Raw genomic sequence first — 23554 nt, 5'->3', positions numbered from 1 at the left:
ATAGTAAAAGAATCACTTGTGACAAAAAAACAAAATTACTATCAACTTATTTTCAAATGAAACTATCGATATCACCATGTTTACATATTACTGTCCAACCTAAAGTTCATAAAATGAGGTAAGAAGATCACTCTGCAATTCATATATTGTTTGACAAAAGGAATAACAGACCAGACACTACAAACATTCATTCAAATGGTTAAAAATTATTCAGATCAGGACATCAATAAAACATCTTTTTTTTTTAATTCACATTACCTAAAAAATCTAATACAAAACTAAACCATATGACATCTAAACTTTTATGTTAGCAACCATTCATGTTCTATTAGCCTATCTCATCATACATGTATCTCTCCATTCCCTTTAATTTCTCATGTCTAAACTTTATATATATAATGATGTTGTTAATTTTCAAATGTTGCTAGATCATATAGGCATCTTTCCTATAGGAAGTTGGGATTTTCCAATCAAATGAAAATCCCAACTTCTTATCAGGGATCAACTTGATCATTGAAATGGAAAATCTCACATCAGTGTAACATTTAAGATAAGAACAACATTAACATTCATAGTGAGAATAAAAAATGCATCATAAGCTATAGAAAATCAACAAATTGAGAAAGGTTGTAAAAATGGGCTCCCAATTCCATGATAAGTAATTATTTACTCTTAGTTAATTAAATAACTTGCAAGGCTAAAGATGAATGGTGTGATTTTTTGTCATTGAATTCCAACTAATATTTTTGAGCAAGTGATACTGAAAGACAAACAACAAGAAATTTTCCATGTTTCTCTAATACAAAACTAAACCATATGACATCTAAACTTTTCTGTTTGCAACCATTCATGTCCTACTAGTCTATCTCATCATATAGGTATCTCTCCCTTACCTTTAATTTCTCATATCTAAACTTTATATATATAATGCTGTTGTTAATTTTTAGAATTAAGAAATAGAAATAATAACTTATAAAGTAATGTTTGCAGTGAATTCTTCTGAATAAAAATAAATTTTATGATCTTGTGAAGCTATGTTTTCCAATTGATAGGGTTGTCTACACACTATACTTCTTGCTAGCTACATTAGTGTTCTCAGGCTTCATCATCTTCCACCCTGAGAGTCTTATCAAATGACACACCTACCATGATTACGTAATCGCAGCCATTGATCTCTCTCTGGCTAGTGTCAACCTCTTCTTGTCACTCCTTGGGCTTGTAGGCATTGCTTAATTAGCAACAACATAATGCTACAGTCAAATCTATGTATTGCAGGCAGCCCTTTCTATCTTCGGATCAAAAGCAAAAACCTTTGCATACTCTAAACATCCACAATAAAAAAATAAAGGCTTCTGAAGTATTTTCAGTACTAGTGATAAAAAATAAACAAATCACAATTTAAATAAATAAATAAGAAATATAAACACAACTAAACTAGAATAGGACTATTAGTTGTAATAAAACCATTCTAAGTGAGAGGATCAATTATTTCCCCCAGTCAAATTCTATGTGGAATGACTTGTAATAAACAAAACTAATAGAAGGGAAAAAAATAAATAATTAACAGTAAACTTCAATTTTGAATATTGTAACTAATTGTTAAAATATGCACCTACATATTATAAACTATTGGTCATCATGAAGAAGTAATTGTAACTAATTGTGCTTAGTAAATTTCTCATATATAGACTAACACTTAAATATGAATCAAGTTGTGATAATTATCGATCAACTCACCTAATCAGAGAATAGTAAAACTAATTATGTAAAAAGACCAAACAATGAGGTCACTGCATTGTTTGTGGACCTATTACTTCACCTTCTTTATTCACTTCCTAATGACATCAGTGGATTGAATCAAGACTCTATCTGATCTTAAATAAGAAGCTGCCAATTTATGAACACACTAAAGACAAATTAAACAAACAAAAAAATAAAACCTAACAAATTAATAGCTATTAAGATCTATGGGTTGTTTTTGAAATTGAGAATCACATGCTGTTTCTGAAATTGAAGAGAAGTTCAAAAGGGACATTGGCTATGTTCTGGAAGAGAACTTGGAGTTTTGGTTATGATTCAACAATAGGAGAATAACAGGGTATCATATGAAGTACAAGACAAATCAAACAATCACAAATTGTATTCTCAAAAAAAAAAAACTAAAGTTTAGATCAAATCCCTAAAAGTTAAATAATCAAAACCAATATCTTAATCAAAAACCACAAGAAAACCTAAAAAAAAACAAACAAAAATACATGAAAAACAAGATCTAGAGACCAAGAACCATAGCCTGAGCATCAGATCACGAAGAATTAGGTGATTGACAAGAATAGGATTCAAAGAAAGGAGTACCAAAATGTGAGCAAAAGAGGCTTCACCGATCACATCCACCTTGATCCCCCCATTTTACTGATGCTCTATCGATTGATCTGATGATCCAGTAAAGGTTGAGGGATTAACTGAGAGGGATAAAATATAACAAGTAAACAAGTGATATTGGTACACTACTGCGGTTTCAATATAACCCGCCGTAAAATGTTGCTCCTCACAGCGGGTTACATAACAACCACCATGAATTCATTACATTTAATGGTGGTTTATATTTGTCGTGGTCTCTGTAGAATGGCCGCAAAATGGTTATCGCTAAGTACATACTTCCTTGTAGTGTGTGGGGGTCATCTGTACCGATCTCCCTATATTGTGACTCACAAGCTACCATTTGTATTGCCAAGAACCGTGTTTATAATGGCAAGAGGAGGCATATTCACATTAGACATGGTGCGGTTAAGCAACTATTAAGGAATGATGTTATCCCCTTGGAATTTGTGCGATCCGAGTGGATCTTGGCAGATCCTTTCAGCAAAGGATTGACAAGGAAGATTATTCTTGAGCCATCAAGGGGAATGGGCCTAAAACCCATAGAGTGAGTATGTACTCTCTATCCCCAATCTTCATTATGATTGTGTCCATAGCCATATGTGTTGGGTGGTTCTAGTGAGGACTTGATGGATGAGTTGATGACTTTGTGATGTATGAGTCTTATGAAATCTTATAAAACTTCATAGCTCTTTCTTTAAGTGGTTCTTTTGTGATATGGACTTGACAAAGTTATTTATATGAGTGTGAAGATGGGCTGCCTTCTATGAAAGAATAAAGAGTTTTTTTCTAGAGCACTCATAAGAACTCAAAGTGTATGCACATGGCCTTCAATAGTGCTTTGATAAAATTGTATTGAGGAATAGCTTACATTAAGGAGTTAATATGTGTTGTGGGGGTCTCAGCTTGAGCTTTTGAAAGTTCAAGAATCATTTCACTTTCATTAGCAAAGTTGTTGCCTCATTTCACTATGCATTAATTCAATCAAAAGATATTAATGCTTAAGTAATAAAATTCCTTCCATTACCCAGAAAATAGTGTTTGTAACTAGTTAGTCATTTGTGGGGGATTGTTGAGAATGACTACTAGAAAGGTTTTTTAAAAATCTATTGGTTGACGTGTCCCATTGTGGTTTGAAATGTTCAACAAACTAATAGTGCTTATCTGTTATGGTTTTCAAATTTTAGTTGCATGTTTTTTGTAACTACCGGATTGTTCTCAGGATTACGTGCGTTTGAATTGACTGAATATTCAGATTTTAAAATCTAAAGATAAGATAAGCATTGGGTTTTAAAAAGGACACTGAACTTCTTCTTCCTAGGTTTTCTTTTTCCTTTTGGGCTTTGGCTTGTGGGTAATTGGTGGCTATTTTAACTCTTTGCCATGACTGCACATGTTAGGGGTTTGCTGTGTTAACTTCGGGGGGCGAATGGCGATCTCAATTGCACCTCGACCGTGCCAAAATTTCGCTTTCAGGGCAATGATATCCATGGCATGGCTTTCTATTTTCCCAACAATTATGACTTGTCTTTCTTCCATGATCACTAAACCTTGCTTCATCCTTTGTGTCTTATTTAAAATAAATACCATATCTTAAAAAGTCCATTACTAAAGTTGAGGAAGTTTTGTTATTTGCATTAATCCAGTCATAAATATCAAATGATAAGGTCGTTGATAATGAGATTGTTGACTAATTTGGGTTATAATATAGAGGTGGGTTTATATGCATATTTGGGGAAGGGAATGCATAAATAAAACTCCCGAGGATTTACTTCACAAAAAAATGTAAAGATGTGAATATTTGGGTTCATTCGGGAAAAATTTATGTAAGCATAAAACTTATTAAAAAAAATGTGAGGTCCGGGGTTCTTGATTGAAAAGTTCATAGGAAAAATATAAAAAGATGAAAATTAGGCTTTATTTGCAAAGTTAGTGATCTTGTTTTGAAAATAGAAACTCTGAGGGCTTAGTAGTGAAATATATAAAGATAAAAAAGTGGGCATAATTACAAAGGTTAATGGAAATGAGGAAATAAGAAATCTCAATGGGTATATTTGCAAAATTGGGAAGTAAATGTAAAAATATAAAAACAATTTTGGGTTTATTGGCAAAAATGATGGGAAATGGAAAAATAGAAGAACTCAGAGGGTTAGTTGCATGATTGTGAAAATTTGTGAAAGAAGAAGAGTGTAGGATTTAAAATGAAAAATAAACCTAGAACAGCTATAGTGCAAAAAAATAAAAAAACAAGAAAAAGGTTTTAGTAATTTCACAAGATGAGGGGTATTTTGTAATTTCACAAGACCCCTAAAGTCTACCATGATGTCCAATGCATGGTGACTGCTTTCTTTGAGGAGACCTTTCCATTGCTCTTGACACTCATAGAATCGGATGGGCTGATGAAGACCTTTGAATACCTCTCTTAAAGCTCTGCGGTGATGTCCAATGCATGGCGAATGCTCTCCTTAAGAGGATCTCTTCATTGTTTTTTGAGAATCACACAAGCTGAAAGAGTTGATGAAGGCACGATGAAGACTTCTCTTGAAGATCATTGTGATGTCTAATGCATGGCAACTGCTCTCCTTAAGAGAGTCTCTCCATCATCTCTTGACAGTCACTTGAGCTGAAAGAGTTGATCAAGATATGATGAAGATCTCTCTTGAAGCTTGTTATGAAGTAGAATGCATGGCAACTGCTCTCCTTGAGGGAGCATCTCCATTGGCTCTTGAAGTCATATGAACTGAAGAAGTTGATGAAGACATATGATAAAGATCTCTCTCGAAACATGCTATAATGTCTAATGCATGGTGACTGCTCTCCTTGAGAGGGTCTCTCCATTACCTCTTAACAGTCACACGGGCTAAAATAGTTGATGAAGCCACAATGAAGACTTCTCTTGAAGATCGATGTGAAGTCCAATACATGGCGACTGCTCTCCTTAAAAAGGTCTCTCCATTACCTCTTGATTGTCACACGAACAGAATGGGTTGATAAAGAAATTTGAAGACTTCTCTTGAAGGTCCCTGTGATGTCCAATGCATGGAGACTGCTCTCCTTAAGAAGGCATCTCCATTGACTCTTGACAGCCACACGAGTTGAAAGAGTTATTGAAGATATGATGAAGAAAACAAAAACTCCCTATGAAATACAATGAATAGGAGCTCTTAATGAGAGTCTCCCCACTGCCTTTTGATGCTCACAAAAGGGTCTCAAGAATCATATAGATGTTCAAGCCTTATGTCGAAGACAAAGACTCCTTGTGAGATAGAATACATGGAAGCTCTCAATGAGAGTCTCACCACTATCTCTTGCTACTAATAGAAGGGTCACAACACTCATCAAAGTCAAAGGAAATTAAGTTTGTGATTCATTACCATTGGGACACAACTTGAGATCTACAAGAAATTCTAAAAGACAAATAAGTCAAAGTCCTCAAGTTAGTAACCCGATCATGTAAGAGGTCATGATCTGATGATGTGCAATTCAAGACTCCTAGGAATAAGAAAGTTAAGACTTAAAAACTCAAATGAAGTGAAAAATGGACTCTCAAAGACATCAAGAGTTGGAGACTTAAATGAGTTTCACATGTAGAAAAAATCTTGAAGACATCACCAGCATGAAACACCGAAGTTTTCAAACATCAAAATTAAAGAGAATCAAGTTGTGACTCAAAAATATAGCGGGATCACACTTTGAGCTTCAAATAACACTCAAGATGCAAACTAAAAAAATTCAAAAAGGATCAAAGTCAAGAAAGTCAAGAGAGACATTCAAGCATGCTTTTTGGCTAAAAAAGTTAGAAGAAACCGAAATAACATGACCACTATTCACACAATTGAATAGGAGAAGATAAGAGAGAATTAGGAAAATATGGTTATGAGAACTAAAATTTCTAATTTATGCATTTTCAATCAAATTGATGCACTCATGTTCTTTTAAAGTCAATAAAAATTGATTTTATATTTTTCCAATCTCCATCTATACTTGTTTTTAATCGGAGATTCTCATGACATCGTCAGGGGTAATTAACATTTATACATCATCATGAGCCCACAATCACTTGAAATTTTAAATAATTAAAATTTTGATTTGTGATCCTCCTAGTTTTGTCTAGTCAACCATATTATAGGACCCCATAAGCCCCCTCTTGTATTAGCATGTCCAACTCCAGTTTTGGCAGCGAGACTATGTTCTTCATCTGGTTATCACTTGGAGGCCTTCTCACAACCCATAAAAACTTTTGCCCATTTTCCTCCAGCCCAATAACTATCTCGTTTACTTGCATTTAAAAAACAACCTAAAACATCAAAAACAAAGGAAAACAACACTGCCTTTAGGTTGTGTGTTCAACCATGCCATGTAGTTCACCTCGCTGATGTTCTCCCTGTGTTTAGTAATCAGTACTATATAATAGATCGGTGGCATCGACATGCCTTCCAGCGTGCAGCATATATCAATGAGATCTTCTAAAGCTCTTGCTTAAAGAGCTTCAAAGGTGCTTACTATAGTTCTATCACGGTTGGGGAGATGGAGTCCAGTATCAAGAAAGCCCTTGTAAGGTTCGTGGTCATGGTTGACCATAGGAAAAATAATGTGGTTAGTTGGGAATGGAAGAAGCCCCGAGATATGTGATGCACTCTGGTAGAGTGGTCATGCCCGGAAATGCACGAGTTCACAGAAGTAATAAATACTACAACAAAAAAGGTTTACCGCAACATTTTTTTTGCAAATGTTACTACAAAATATTAAAATGACTTTTAAGCGATAGTTGTAATATATGTTGGTATAGTTTTATTTGTTCCTATGATTATAATGACATTTCTACTTATATCCACAAGAGGTTTTTGTTTTACGATGTTTTTCAAGGTTTTAGGGTGTTGAAAGAAATACAATATTATTTGTTAAGATGCTTATTATGACCTATGTAACAAATGTCATTATTCAATATGCCTTTTAATGCATCAATTTCTTATAACATATTTTAAAAATGTCATTTTAAGTTAGGATATATATATATATATATATATATAATTTCAAAAAACATATGAAAGATAATTTAAAATAAAAAAGGCGGTATTTAAGGAAAAATAAAAGAAACAATATTTTGAATTTCATGAGCGCCAAATATTAGGCGGTTATTCCTTTTATAAGGGCCAAAACCTACATGGCTTATATATACAAGATTTATAAGACAAGAAATAAACCCATAATAGTTCAAAAGGACAAAAGTAAAGTTCTTGTCGGGAGAGAAGGTAAGTATCTCAATTTTTCTTGATTATATAGTATTTTTTAGCATTGTTTTCTTGTATTATTATTTAAATATTTAATTAGTTGTTTATTTTGGCTGATGATTGATAGATGAATAATTTTTTAATTACTTTTTGTTATAAAAAAAATATGAGAATTTTAATTAATCTAATCCTAGGGTTTAAGAATATTTTTTTTTAAAAAAAGAAGATTGAATTTAATTGGGATGAGATCTCCAAAACAACCCTTTTTTGTTGGAAATTAACATATGTTTTAGCTTTTCTCCTTGCCGATGTGATGATAGGTTGATCTTGATATGATGGGGTGGTCATGGCATAGATCTAAGGCTTTACCATTGAGATTGCTTTTTAGTTTTTTTTTTATTTGCCTTTAGTTTTTGTTGAAGTTTTACAATTTGTTATGTTTTTTAAATTTAATTTTTTTTATAGGGCTATTGCTATAGTTAGTAAGACACACATAGCTTTGGTGAAGTTTTATAATTTGCCCCTTATATATTTTATAGTTTTTATCGGGTTACTGTTATACTTATGACCCACACATAGATTTGTTGAAGTTATATATTTCATCCTTTTTTTCTAAGATAATTTTTTAAGAGTTTTTTTTATAGTTATGACACACATGCAAACTTAAGCAAATCATATATTCTTCTATTAAATAAAAATTGTTTATTTTTATTCTTTTTTACGTAAAGTATATATCCTCCACATTATTTTTTTAATTTCAAGTTAGTATTATTGATTCCAATATATCATATCTATTTACATTTAATTTAATTTAATTTATATTGTTTTATTACCTTGGTTTTATTAAACATAAAAAATTAGTATTATTTTTTTAATATATCATATCTATTTACATTTAATTTAATTTATATTGTTTTATTACCTTGGTTTTATCTGCAATATTTCAAATTAGTATTATTAATTCCAATATATCATATCTATTTATATTTAATTTAATTTATTATATTATGTTGATTTTATCAAATAAAAAAATAAGTGGAAATTGCTAAAAACACACTCAAAATTTGCAATATGCACAGATTCTCCCCCTAAATTTGACTATCCATAAAAACCCCTTTCTTTTGAATACAATGATTTTTTAAACCCCCCAATCATCTAACAGTGATTGATAGAGTTAATTTGGAATTTTTTGGATGAAATTGCCCCTTGCGTGGGAAGTTGTGGCAAGTGTGACAGGGTTTGACTATAATGCCATTGGGTGCAATGAGTTTCTATTTAAAAATGAGGCTTCTATTTAAAATATGAGGTATGAGGTTCTGTTTAAAAAATGAGTTTCCTGTTTAAAAAATGAGTTTTCTATTTAAAAAAAAATGAGTTTTCTGTTTAAAAAAATGAGTTTTCTGTTTAAAAAATGAGTTTTCTGTTTAAGAAATGAGGTTTCTGTTTCAAAAGAATGAGGTCTCTGTTTAAGAAATGAGTTTTCTGTTTAAAAAATGAGGTTTCTGTTTAAAAAAAATGAGGTCTCTGTTTAAGAAATGAGTTTTCTGTTTAATAAATGAGTTTTTTGGGAGTATTTATTACCCCAAAATCTCTTTATTGTAGTTGGGCTGGGCTAGTGAGGCAAAGCATGCGGCCCACAATCACAGTCACGTTGCATGAAAAATGGGATTTTGAACCCTAGAATTTTGATCTCCACCTCGATCTTGCCAGAGAAAAAGGTGCAACCTTTCGATACCTTCGCTCGACGACGAGGAGCATGCGGTCTTCCCCGAGGTCGTTGACGAAGAAGATGAAAGCGATGAGCTCGACGACAGCGAAGACGATGAAGACGAAGACGAAGACTGCAAAATCGAACCCTCGTCGGCGCTGCTTCCTCCCTCCATTCCGGTCACTGACTTAGGTACCATGGATCCAAACCCCAGAATGATCCCTAACCCTAACCCTATTGCTATCCATGTTGTGGTCTCCGCAGTCGAGAATGGTTTCGTTCAAGTTTAGCCTGTCTTATCCGACGTCGCCACCGAAGACCTCACCTCTCCGACCGCCGAGGAACGTCGCCTCGTCACCTGTCAGATAGGAAGCAGCTGTGATGACTCGAGGCAGCTTTTTCAGCGGCTCTAGACGGACGAGGATGAACTGGTGATCCTCAAAGAGTTTCTCAAATTCATCTCTCAGTGCGGCACAATTGAAGCTTCCCATCAGCATGATACTGGTCTATTCTACGAGAAGATCAAGACCTAGCTCTAGCTTGAATTCACAAAGAATCAGTTGATCGAGAAGCTTCTGCGGATGAAGAAGAAGTTCTGCAACATCGTCAGCCGGATCACCAACGCCGGCAAAGGTTTTTCCTTTAAGACCCCACACGAGCAGGCCACCTTCGAGATCGCTCACCAGATCTGGAGCTCAGCGCTCAAGCGTTCGCGCGAGATCAGCGACGATGAGATACTCAATGTCCCTACTTAATGAGGTATCCGTTTAAAAAATAAGCTCTCTGTTTAAGAAATGAGTTTTCTGTTTAAGAAATGAGTTTTTTTGTTTAAGAAATGAGGTTTCTGTTTAAAGAAATGAACTCTCTATTTAAGAAATAAACTCTTTGTTTAAGAAATGAACTCTCTGTTTGAGAAATGAGTTCTCTGTTTAAAAAATGAGCTCTCTATTTAAGAAATGAGTACATGCAAAAAGGAATGCAAAAAAGAATAAAAAATGTATGCCAAAAAGGTTTAAGGGCAATGATGGAATTTCATAATGCAAGGGGCAAAAAAGAAGTGAAATAATAAAGGAAGGGCTGTCTGAGGTATGCAAAACTCACAGGGGTTGTTTGGGAAGTTTTGAAATTCTTGAGGGATAAACAATAATTTTCCCAATATTTGTAGGCTAGATATGGTAGAAAGTGTTCTTGGTTCATTATAACATCATCTAATTATATTTTTAAATTGTTAAAATTATAAATTTTAATATTTATTATCATTTTTTCTTTATTAATTGATTTACATATCTACTGATATATTTGTATTTTTTTATTTTGCAAATAAGAGACCACCATGATATATTTAAAAAAATTCTAATAATTGAAGCCTAAGCTTATAATGTTTGAAACCTATTTCTTTAAAGATTTGTAGATAATATTGACATTATTTTAATTAGTGTTTTAGTGCTAGGTGGGATTTTTAAATTTTAGATGAATATTTTTTATCATTATTTTATTAAATTATGTAAATTAATTTTATAGTATTCAAATTTTATCACATATTTAAGTATTAAAAATATATATAAATAATATTTAAATTGGTATTGTGAAAATTTATAAAATATTTTCTAACACTTGCGAATGTTGTATTTCGTTGTTATTCACAAATACAATATGCTTAAAACAACAATTACGAAATGTTAGTATAAGACTTTTAAAAGATATTTAACAAATGTTACTAAACAATTCTTGTGCCAACATTTATAAATGACATTCAATTTTAAAATTAGACATGCTGAATAATTTTTACCAATATTTAGAAACATCAACCTAAATTGGGATTCATAATTGTTATTTTGTTTAGCCAATGATTATAAAAGGTCAACATAAGTAATTTAAGTGACTGTTAACAAATGTTACTATATAATCTCTATAACAACAATTATAAATGTTGCAATATTTGAGAATTAATGTGATAAAATCTTATGGTGACATCTGCAAATGTTGCACAAAAAAAAAGTTGCTCCAGCCATATACAAATGTTGGAAAAAATCCATATTGAAATTGTTTACAAATGTTGGTAAAATGTCACAATAAATGGCTAAATATGTAGTTCTACCGAAGTTTCTGAAGTTTCTTGAAAATTTCACAACAAAGTATACCAACTATGGAAATTGCAACATATAATTGACATTTGTTACAAAGTTTGTATAGAGTTATTTTAATGGTTTTTGGCTATTTTATGACATATAACAAATGTCATAAAAACCTTTGTTTGTTGTAGTGAAAGTGGTAAGTGGGGTTGTCGTACCCCTCAGGGAACAAGAGTACTAGTATTAATCCCACTCAATTTATCCAGCCTAGAAATTGGTGTTAAGTGGGATAATCTAGAAATTACTAAACCTAAGAATGAAGAAAACAAAGATGATGACAGAATTTGGAGGAACCAATCAATGAGGGGAGGTATTTGAACAAGGATTCACCTATAACAGCACTTACAATTGGAGATCTATATTTGATCCCCTACAAAATTCTATCGATCGAGATTTGTCTTTTTAGAGGAAGTTCCATATGATTGCAATACACTCCAAGAATCTCTCAAGATCATGGTGAGATTCTCTTTCTAGTCTTTCTAAAATTAGGGCAAGTTTCTCAATCTAGCCACAAATAGATGAATTACGGCAACCTATCTCTTGAAACGCAGCAACTTTCTTCACTTGTGTTGGGTCCTAGTTGTCGAGATTTATCACCTCTCCAACTATGCGACAAAATAATTAGATACAAACTCTATCTATAATGAATCCAATATCATGGGAAAAGCACAACTAAATCAACATAATCCAATATATAAAATGAAAACCAATTACAAATTTATCAAGGGTTTACCCAAGTTTGAATGCTGAATAATGCTTAAGAAACCATAATAAACTTGTTCAAAACTACAAACCATGTATAGAATTTCAAGACAATAAAACATGATAAATTCTCCCTCAATGTTGTAGTGTGGATGTCATCTTTTTTTCTCCTCTCCTAGCTTTGGCCAAGGAAGTGCCGAATGAAGCATTGTCCTTCAAAAGGTTAGGGAAAAACCCTACTCTAAGCCCACAATCACCAAGGAGAATTGCCACTCAAGCCTTTTGAATGTCGCCCCAAAAAATGGAGAAAATTTTGCCAAAAATACCATCTTAAATCATTCCTCGCATTTTAAACCTGAACCCTAGAATGACGTCCTATGGGATACCCATGCTCGTCGAAAAGGCCACAGATCACTCTGCCATTTGAATCAAAACCTAGGGAGAAAAATATGGTGAGCCACGGACAACTCACACTTTGTGGGTCACTTGAGGGTAAGGAGGTGGGTTGTTTGGAGGGTTTTTTTTTTTTTATATTTCTATAGTAACTTTGCTGCAGTACTCTTTTTGTTACAGTGCACGCTTGTGGGTAGGTCATGAATGAAGCTGTGGGTCTGTCGAGAAATCTCATTTTCTACTCAAATATTACTAAAAAATGCCAACTTTGATTCCTCTTGCTTCATAATGTTTTACATAGTTTTGAAATGATAAACAAAGCAATTTCGCACCAAAATTGGCTAGAATCAATGTAAAATACATGTTGAGTGCTACAAATATAATATGGACAATATGCCTAATTAAGCATTCATTTGCTGATTTCTAAAATGCTTTTGGGGATGGACTCATAGAGGACAAGGATGTTGAGGAAGAAGGTAAGGATGTTAGCTCCGGAGAAGAAGAAATAGTGGATTTCAATGTGTGAGGGTGAGTGAGGGTAAGGGCATAGATTCACATCCATACTTTTGGTTTTGAATCTATGAAATATTTAAATATTTCTTTCTTTCTTTTCTCATTCTTTTTCAATCATGGTTTTAATAAAGAAAAATTCACCTTAGCTAAGGCTAATGGTAAATATAACAACCATTGCATGATGGACTAAGATTGCCCAAAATGATAAAATATGAGGATAAGAAAGACTAAAATTATAATAGAGGACTAAAATGGCGGGATCTCGAATCATAGAATGACCATTTAGATATTAAAACCATATTTATTATGTATTTCCATTGTAGCCATTACTTATAAATCCCTGCACTTTTCCAAACTAAAATATTTGCTACTATCCAAATTAATAGGTTTCCTTTTAAATATTTTAATATGTAGATGTCTCTTAAATAAAAATTGTTGATAAGTCAAGTATAGAATATTATACCTCTGATCTAATAAAAAATAATATAACACAAACCATGCTATTGTAGGAGAAGTGATATTTTTTATCTACTTTATAGTTTCTAATCATGTTTTTTTGTCTTTGTCAAATCTCATAATTATGACCGTATTTTTTGAAAAAAAAAAAAAATTAATTAGTTATGAGGCCTTACTTATATTTTATTTCCAACTCTATATACGACATTCACACATTATTAATTTATCATCTAATGATTTTTCTTTTACTTATAAGAATCCCTGGAGCATTCAAACTTTGTGCGGTTTTTTTATTTTTTTATTTATTTTGAAAAAGACAGGAAGCGCCATCTCATTAAGGGGTTTGTTTGTTTTTCTACCAAACTTATTAAATTTTGTGTATTTTGTGTGATATTCCCAAAACTATTTATTATTCTTCCATATTGTTTATTATAGGTAGCCGTTGTTTCATATTCCTCTCTATTCTTTAGCACCAAAAGAAACAGTATATTTTTTTCTTTCAACTATGCAATATGCTATCATGCCTCGAACCTGGTTTGCTAGATCCGGTGCATCAACAAACAACCGCACACCCGTCACGCCTCAAAACTTATCTAAAGACAGAACATACAATCTAATACAACTATAAATTTCAAAAGTCCAAGACCGAAATATATAAAATTTACAAAATACAAGCTCAGAGTTTTCAATACAGACAAAAATTAAAACTCAAACCATTCAAGGGAAAGGTCTATTGCTTGTTCACTACGCTAAGGTATTATACTCTTAATCTGAAAATAAATTTAACAACCAAATAATGAGCTTGACAGACCAATAAGTAACCCACTAGAAATAACAGCAATCATATGAAATTTAAAAAATTCAGAATAAAAAACAAATCATATTGGATAGTACAAACATTTATCCAAAATATAGTTCATATAACCAAAATGGTTCAACAAAATGCAATTTAATAACAAACAAAAATATATATCTCCAAATCACTATAGTCCAAACAATATATCAGAGATTATTTATTTAAACTCGGTAGCCGTAGTTAGATTTTTAGATCTCATTTGTTTACCCTCAGTGGCTCGAGCAAGATTATCAAGAACCATTATACTTTCATCGACGACACAGTGTGAAACTATAGTCTTTTATCATAGCTAAAGTATCATATTGATATGGTTAGTGTTTAACCCCCAATGATAGGGTTAGTGCCTAGTTAATTGGTGACTAATCATATTTATGTCAAAATAACTTTGTTATCCAAAAACCAAACAAAATATCAAAATTTCAGACAGGTCATGATTTGCAGAATAATTCATTGAGCGAAAATAGTGACATATGCATGATCCAATTTTTTTTATAGCAAAAATAACCCATTTATATTTCAAAACAATTAACGAATTGATATATCAAAGATTAACACATACAATCAAGATTGTAAAAATTAAAAAACAAAGTCAAAATGTGGGGGTTTATGTTTCAAGAAAAGGAAAAACAATTAAAAATTTAATAAATATTTAATATAAAAAAATTTATCAAAATCCAACAATGATTTAATATTATATAAGCATAAATTAAAAAGAATTTAAATAAATAAATGCATAAATTCATGATTGTCGATAATTAGAAATTGTATATATATGTATAAATATAATATGCATACATTTATATGTAGTGTTACGTAATTAACACCCAAGACTCCAAATTCCACAATGAATCAAGTCCCTCAAAATGCCCTATTTTTAAGAATAAATTCCAAAGACATCAAAACTCCCTCAACACAAGCATTAGAATTTGCTAAATTACTTAATTCTATCTATTTTACACATTCACGGGTATGAAAAAAAGGGATTTTAAGAAACCAGTGATGCTACAAAGATTAAGAGCCTAATGAGCAATGATATTACCAAATGAGATTTCAAAAGGGTACAAATACAAAAACATAAAGTTATTATTCTACACTCCCAAATATTGATTCTTGCGAGTGTATAATAGCAATGATCCACTCTAAAAGGCGTATGGACAATTCCACCATGCCCATTGAGTACTAAATCCCTCATAGCTTTACATATACTTTTGCAAATCACAAATTTCAAGATTATGATGAAAGTAGACACCTACAACTATGACATATTAGAAATTCACATTATTCAAAATACTACTCAAATTATAGGATTCATTGATTCTCCAGATAATTCTGCAAACTCGTAATTCAGGCATATACCTTTCAAACATGCATATCTCTCAACCTACAGCTCCAAAATTAATGATATTTTACTGAAAACTCATATAACTTAATAAGAAATAACTTTTCTATTTTTCACCTTACCCAATTCAATCTCCATGGTCATTAAAAATACCTATAAATCTTCAAGTTTTGCACAGAAATACCATCCAAGATAGGTATACTAAGAGGGCTATATCTTACAAACTACAGATAAATAAAATCTAAAATTTTGCACGTACTCAACTAATGTCAACCTCACAAATTTCATACTTTACTCTTCTCCAAATTTTGGCTCTAAGAACCCCTATAATTGAAGAGGATGTTCTGTTATCATCTAAACAAAAATCTAAAACCTATTAGATGAAATCAACTAATAATTCCCCACTCATGACAAAATGATTGTATTTCAATCAACCACACATTACATTACATCAATTATATCATGCAAAATCTCATCCTTGAGACATGGTTAATTCCATAAAAACACCATGGTCAAAGATCCTAAGAGTATACTTCGGTGCAATCATCTGAAAAGAAACATAAAAATATTCCTGCAAACTACAAATTGAGATCAAACCCTAGAAATTAAAGGGCGAATTATAAGGTTTCAAGATGAATCACAAAATAGAAACAAATTCCAGGGTTTCAGAAAGAAAGAAACCTCATATATGTTAGTAATGATCTATCTAATCGAATTAGGGTTTGGAGGATCAATTTTATATATATATATATTATATATAATAAAATACTTTCAAAAAACTAACTGGTCGCATTTTTATCCAACACATAAGAAACACAATCTAGGATATTCTCTCCTATAATAGGAGTGATAGATCCCATCTTTGATGACTACAAACCTTCATGTATTTATTATATAATCCAACATATCGTTATATAGGCTGCAATTAGCATCACCGGTTGAAACTATCAAAGTAATATAATTTATACATAAGATTCAATAACATTCTCAGGTAATAAGGATTTTCTATAACATAATAACTCTTTTATTCTATGACAGTGTTTGAGTCTAAGAGTTCTATATGGTCTAGTTCAATATTTGTCAACTACATATACCTACAATGTTACTAAGAGTCTCCACTCTAGTGACTAAGACATACAACTTTATCACATATAGTAGTAAAACATGTGACAACTAATAATGAATATAAAATCATATTTTATCTCATAGGTTGTGAACTATTTTGGGTTGCAAGGAACATAGATAATCATATCTCACTTTATTGATTTCTAGCATTAATTTAAAATCTATACAATGCAAACTCATAATAATATATCATCAAACATGAATAACACAATGCCAATAATTATGCATGCAACAAAATAAAGCTATTATATTATTAAATAATAACTGAAATTGGCTTTAATTTGATATGATAATATTTTACTTGTTGTTTAACACTATAATCCTTAAAATCTAGTCTTATTAATTTAATTCCTAAAATTAGGTCAGAGGCTTCTTCGAAGTTCTTAGAATAAATAACTTTTTTTAATTAAGTCTTCCATTTTTAAATTTTATATTGTGTTATATCTGGAAATCCTACTTTCATTCATGGTTTTTTCTTTAATTCTTCTTCTGACCATGTTACAAAAGGAGATCTTCCTTTCTTACTTACTTTTAGATTTGTAAACTTTATAGTAATTTCCTCTATGTCATTTTCTTTTCTTATTTCATGTCTTAATAATCTAATTAGTTTCAGCTAACATCAATATTATAACATCGTTTTGTCTAATAATTATTTTTTCACCTATTACTTGTGGTTGATTATATAAATTATTTCTTTTGTCTAATATTTGTCTTTACATGTTTTAAGAATATATGCTTTTATTTTCACTTAGAAAGAGCTTCATAAATCTTGGGCTTTATCAAGTAACATGGCACTTTTTAAGAAAAGATGAGGTGTTGATTATTTCTCTCTGAGGATAGGTAGTGAGTGAGTGCTTGAAAGGCAGGGACCCATGTTAAGGTCGGTGACTGAAAGTAAGAGAGAATAATTATTTACTAGTCTTGATTTCTTAAAACTTGATATCAAAAACTGTATTGAAGAAAGAGAGGTCCTTATTAGAAAATTTTGAAAGTTTTCAAAAACCTATAAGAGTTCTTTAAGCTAAAAATAAAAATTATTACAAAAGTTATTAATAGTAGTAAGAAGTAATATTTATTATAATCTCGTTTTTCATAGTAATAATTATTTACAAGTTTTTTAGCAATAATTAATCTTAAAGTAGTAATATTTCTTATCAAGTAGTATTTCTTTTATAGTAGCAATAATTATTACTAAGTAGTATTTTTATTTAGCAAGAATTAATATCAAAAGTAGTAATAATTATTATCAAAATACTTTAGCAATATTTATTGCTTTTATCAAAAAATTATTAGCATGATGTTTAGCAATACTTATCAAAGTTTATTAATCTTAGTAACAATGCTTAAATCTTTTAGCAATAATTATTAGCAAAATTCATAGCAAAAGTGCTCACAATGATAGTAATACTTAATAAAATAACCTATCAAAACAAAATATAACTATGAACACAAAAGAACTAAGTATTTTAAAACTAGTAGATTCCATAGAAACAACTAATAATAAAATAGATCAACAATTTAAAATCTTACAAGAAAATTTAATCCCTTCAAGGTATATAGAAAATGCATTATACACTGTAGAAGTAAAAGATGCTTTTGGTAAAATAACTATATTAAAAAAGAAACTTGTAGACTGCACAGTAATATTTAATAATATTAAATATCATTTACCATTTGTCTGGGTAAAACCAGCATTACATAAAAATGTTGTCAGTCTTCTAATAGGAATAAATTTTATAAAACATGAAATTGGTGGACTTATAGTGCAAGGAGAAAAAATTACTATATGTAAACATATGGATAGCATTTTCACTTTACCCATAATTAATAATGTGGAATATCTTATTGAAGAAATAATTCCAAATGAAGTAGAAATCTGTAAAGAAATCAATTTGGAAATAGAAAATGATCTGATAAAAAAAAATTAGAACTCCAATTGAAAATTTGAAAATCAATGGAACTATAGGAGAAAACCCTATCAAAAATATTTATTCACACCTATTACATATTGTTCTATATTTAGTGATATGGAATAATATCACATTTTTGTTTAAAATTTAGTTATGAATAATAAATTCATGTGTACAACTGTTATCTAATTTATGCTAATATGTTTCTAAAAGAAATTTAGGATTCTTATCTAAGTTGTAAGCCATCCATTATCCATTGGTTCTATATCACCAAAAACTTGGTTAAATTCTAAAAAATTACATTCTTCAGTAAAATTATTTTCTTCTCCTCTAAATATACTACATATATCGCAATCTTTAGCAGTATTATTACTTGCTACGCTTACTTTGTCTACTTCATCTGGTAATTCAAACTATTGACGCATATTTAACCTTTCTTTTTTTAACTTTATCTTTAATACAATGTCTTGCATAATGTCCTACTTCTCCACATATGAAACACTTACATTTTACAGGTTGTTTATGAATTTTAATATTTCTTTACATGATTTTCTCTAGGTTTTTCTTTTTAATAATATGTACTACGTTTTAGTCTTTTTCTAGGTTTTGTTTCTCTATGTCCTGTTGGTACATATATTTTATTACAATAACTGTAACTTGCTATTTGTCTATTTGCCTCATTCTCTAAGTATTTTTCTTTTAAATAATTATTAGAAAAAATAAATGATAATTATTAGGAAAAATGATGGAGAACTGGTAAGAGTATGGAGAACTGGTATGAGACTTTTTGGATTATTTCTAGAGGCCCAAATGTTATGCAAGAGGATATCAAATTATTAGGAAAAATAATGGATAATTATGTGTTTGAAACTAGAGAAAAATATCTAGAAGAATTGGAAGAAATTATAACATTTTATGAATAAAAATGCCCTTAAAAATTGGCAGATCAATGGATAACATTAGAAGGTTTAATTCATTTAAAAGAGTTAGACATACTAGACACTAAAAACAATTGGTACCCCATATGATCAAGTTAAAAGGTTTAAGGAGAAAAATTTTAAATTAGTACGAGGTGAACAATTATATAAACATGGTATTTTTAATTTCCAAAATAAAATATATGAAGGATATGATGAAATGGAAATATTTTGTAATAATGATAATGCAGAAATAGTTATTGATTTCTTAACAACAGAATCTTACAAGAAATTAGTAAAAGCTAATTACTCCTTAGTATATCTAGGATTAATGGTATTTACTATAACAGGATTATATAGATTGTGATTAGGAACTAAAGTAGCACTATCATTAGTAGATACTAAACAAATAGATAATATGGCTAAAGCCCAGATAGCAATAGCTGAAGTAGATATAACAAATAATTTTGTAATAACTTATATGCTCACAGGATTTTTAGTAACACTAGATACATTATATGAAAATATTAAACTAGTCATAAAATCTAAAGGATGTAATATGACTTATACAAACCTAATATATATTACTTACAAAGATTTTTATTGGGCAAATATCAAATAATAGTGAAATAAGATATACTGTTAGTAATGATAAAATGGAAATAATTATGAATAGTTCAGAAAGTTTAGCAGGGACAGAATGGAAATTAACTAGTATATCAACACATGCAATAGCAGAACCATCAGATATAAAATATTATGAATATGAAGATGGGTCAGTTAGTTTTAACACAATCCTATAATAAAAATGTTAAAATTAAAGAGATCATTGATGAAGAAGATGACCAACTAAATCTAGACTAATGGAAAACTTAATGGAACAGTTCTATCCTAATTATGATTGGGAAGAAGATTTCTTAGAAATACCAACAGATATAGATGATGTGCATTTTCTAATAGAATGTAGATATGAGTATAATGAGTATAATGAGTATCCTAAAAAGGTAAAAATAGAAGTATATCTTTTAACAAAAGAAGAAGAAATTGCTAAGAAATTAGAGGTTATAGATATAGATGAATTAATGTAAAAATTTAGGGATAGTAGATAACTATAATGAATACACATGAATGTACAAAGTGTAAAAAGTAATAATCGAGCAAGTTTTAGTAATAATCAAGCAAGTATGAGTTCATCTAGCCTAGCAAGGTTAATAACTACTTAGTGTGGCTCAAGAACAACACAGCCTCTTAGGCAACAAAGTAGTTATGAATTTTATAATTATCCAGAATAATCTTATAGAACTTTTAGCAAAAAAGAAAGACTAGATCCTTGAGAAGTAATAAGAAACATGCCACAACAAAATTATCATGGTAATATGCTAGTAATAAGTATAGTACATCCTCAGAAATGGCCTAAATTATTAGATAGATGGGAATCATATGGTATTAACACATTAGAAAGATTACTATATGCATTAGACAATGTAGGAATAGTAAATTTTATAGAAAAACCTATTGGGAACAATTGCTAGAAATATGATGAATAGTTAGAAAATAAACTTTCCAAATGATTACCAGTATTTAATAGCCATGGCAGATAATGCATATAATATTACAACTCAAGTTAAACAAATTATATTAGGAACAAACCCCTCTAGGGGAGAAACACTATTACAAGACATATCTACAAGAGATTTAGAAAGATTGCATTTAAATAGTTTAAATGATATTATAAAATTTAGTCAAAGCTATATAATTTAGCTACAAATACAGGAAGAGCATTCTCAGGACTAGACTTAACTAAAAAATGGTTTAGCAAGTTATTAAAACCATTAGGAGATTTAATTTTTAAAGCATGGAGAGACCATGGTAATGAAAATGTCAAGGATAGGACTAGCTATTTTATTTATTTTTAATTATTTAAAAGAAGAATGCTTAGAAAATGAGGCAAATGGACAAATAGCAAGTTACAATTACTGTAATAAAATATATGTACCGATAGTACATAGAGAAATAAAACCTAGAAAAAGACTAAAACATAGCACATATTATAAAAAAAGAAGACCTAGAGAAAATCATGTAAAGAAATTTAAAATTCAAAAACCATCTGTAAAATGTAAGTGTTTCATATGTGGAGAAGTAGGACATTATGCAAGACATTGTACTAAAGATAAAGTTAAAAAGGAAAGGTTAAATATGTCTCAATAGTTAGAATTACCAAATGAAGTAGACATAGTAAGCGTAGCAAGTAATGATACTGCTTAAGGCAGCATTCTTTTATATTACAAGGCCTTATTAATCAAAACCTAATAACCCTAACTAATGTATTAGTCCAAACCTACTCCTAGGTAGTATGACGTAGTGGAATAGCTTGTCACATTTAGCATAGTAATCTCTCCTTCTATATAAGAAGACCCCTTGTAACCATTTGGAATATGAATGAAAGAGATAAGTAATTGGTAATTAGCTTTTGTGCTCTTGCTCTTATTCTCTCATCCTCTCCATAAATCCCTAACCTTCTTTCTTTGCTTCCCTTGCTCTACTCCGATAACTCTCACAACCCTGTAGTTGTAAGAGAGCCCAAACCCCATTTATAGTGGTACCCTTTCATGCTTAGTAAAAAGGATATGTATAGTACCATTAAATATCCGTCATTGCACCTTTTAATTTTTGTCTTTTAATAATTTAAAAATATTTAGTTTGAAAAATATAAAATAGAGGTAGTTGATATGCTAGGCGTGGTCTTTGAGACCCTAGGTAAGCATAGCCATTGTCATTACCAATATATATAGGAATGCATTAGTAGCCTTATATTAGACGCAAGCGGCTAGCTCCAGTGCCCTCCTTTGCTATCATTGATTGGAAGTAGGCTCATTATCAATTTATGTGAGCTAAGGGGATATTACATATAGAGGACATGCAAGTGGAGCACCACCATCTCATAATTTGCTAACATAAAACGAAGTCTCTCTGTTGTTGAGAGCTCATGAAGGAGGCGAAAGTGTACATGAAAAAGCAGAATGAAACTTTTACCCGCAATTATGGTACAAAAGTACTTAAGCCAAAGTCTAAAACTTCAAGAACACCATAGTAATCAAGAAGTAAGTTTTCTGGCTGCAAATGAAAATGCACAAATTTAATCATCTAAAGCTAAACTGCTAAGAATTATTTGAGATTTTGAATAGAAAAGCAGTATGTGTTCAATCATCTTGGCCAAACCTTTAAATCTCTATGTTATACACCTTTGTTATGACAATAATCCTCAACATTGATAAGTTGCTGAAAATATCTCTGAGCTTCTTCTTTGAGTCTCCCATTGTACAAAAGTAAATCATATACCTTCATAGCATTGACTATCGAAGCAAAGCGACCACTTTCACCATTAGGAATATCACCATGATACACACTTGTCAGTACAATATAGTCCACATTGCCAAACACATCTGTTAAGGGCAATATAATCACCAGAACAAGCTCCACATGAAGTGTTTTAGGTCAAAGTTTAAAGAAAAGTAACAACTATAATTTAAGGATTAAGAAAGTACAAAACAATTACCCCTAACTTGCAATAGCTTTAGCAGTATTCTCCGGCTCCATGGCGTTGCTGGTGCTGGGTTTCTGCTAGTCTTCACAGCACAAAATCTACACCCACGAGTGCAAGTATCATCTAAAAGCATGATAGTTGCAGTTGTAATGCCATCCCCCTTTCCATTGCATCACTGTAAATGAAACATTCTATCATCAATTTGATTATGAACATCCTCTGGCCTCAATCTAGTATAATAGTATAATTCTATCCAGTACTATCCAAACAGAATAGTATAGCAAATATCAATATAAGGAACATAACCTGCTAAACAATATTCACAAACAAAGGATTTCCTAGATGATTATGT

The sequence above is a fragment of the Dioscorea cayenensis genome, chromosome 7 (genome assembly GCF_009730915.1).
Source record: "Dioscorea cayenensis subsp. rotundata cultivar TDr96_F1 chromosome 7, TDr96_F1_v2_PseudoChromosome.rev07_lg8_w22 25.fasta, whole genome shotgun sequence".
Taxonomy (NCBI): Eukaryota; Viridiplantae; Streptophyta; class Magnoliopsida; order Dioscoreales; family Dioscoreaceae; genus Dioscorea; species Dioscorea cayenensis.
This window is presented reverse-complemented; position numbering follows the sequence as displayed.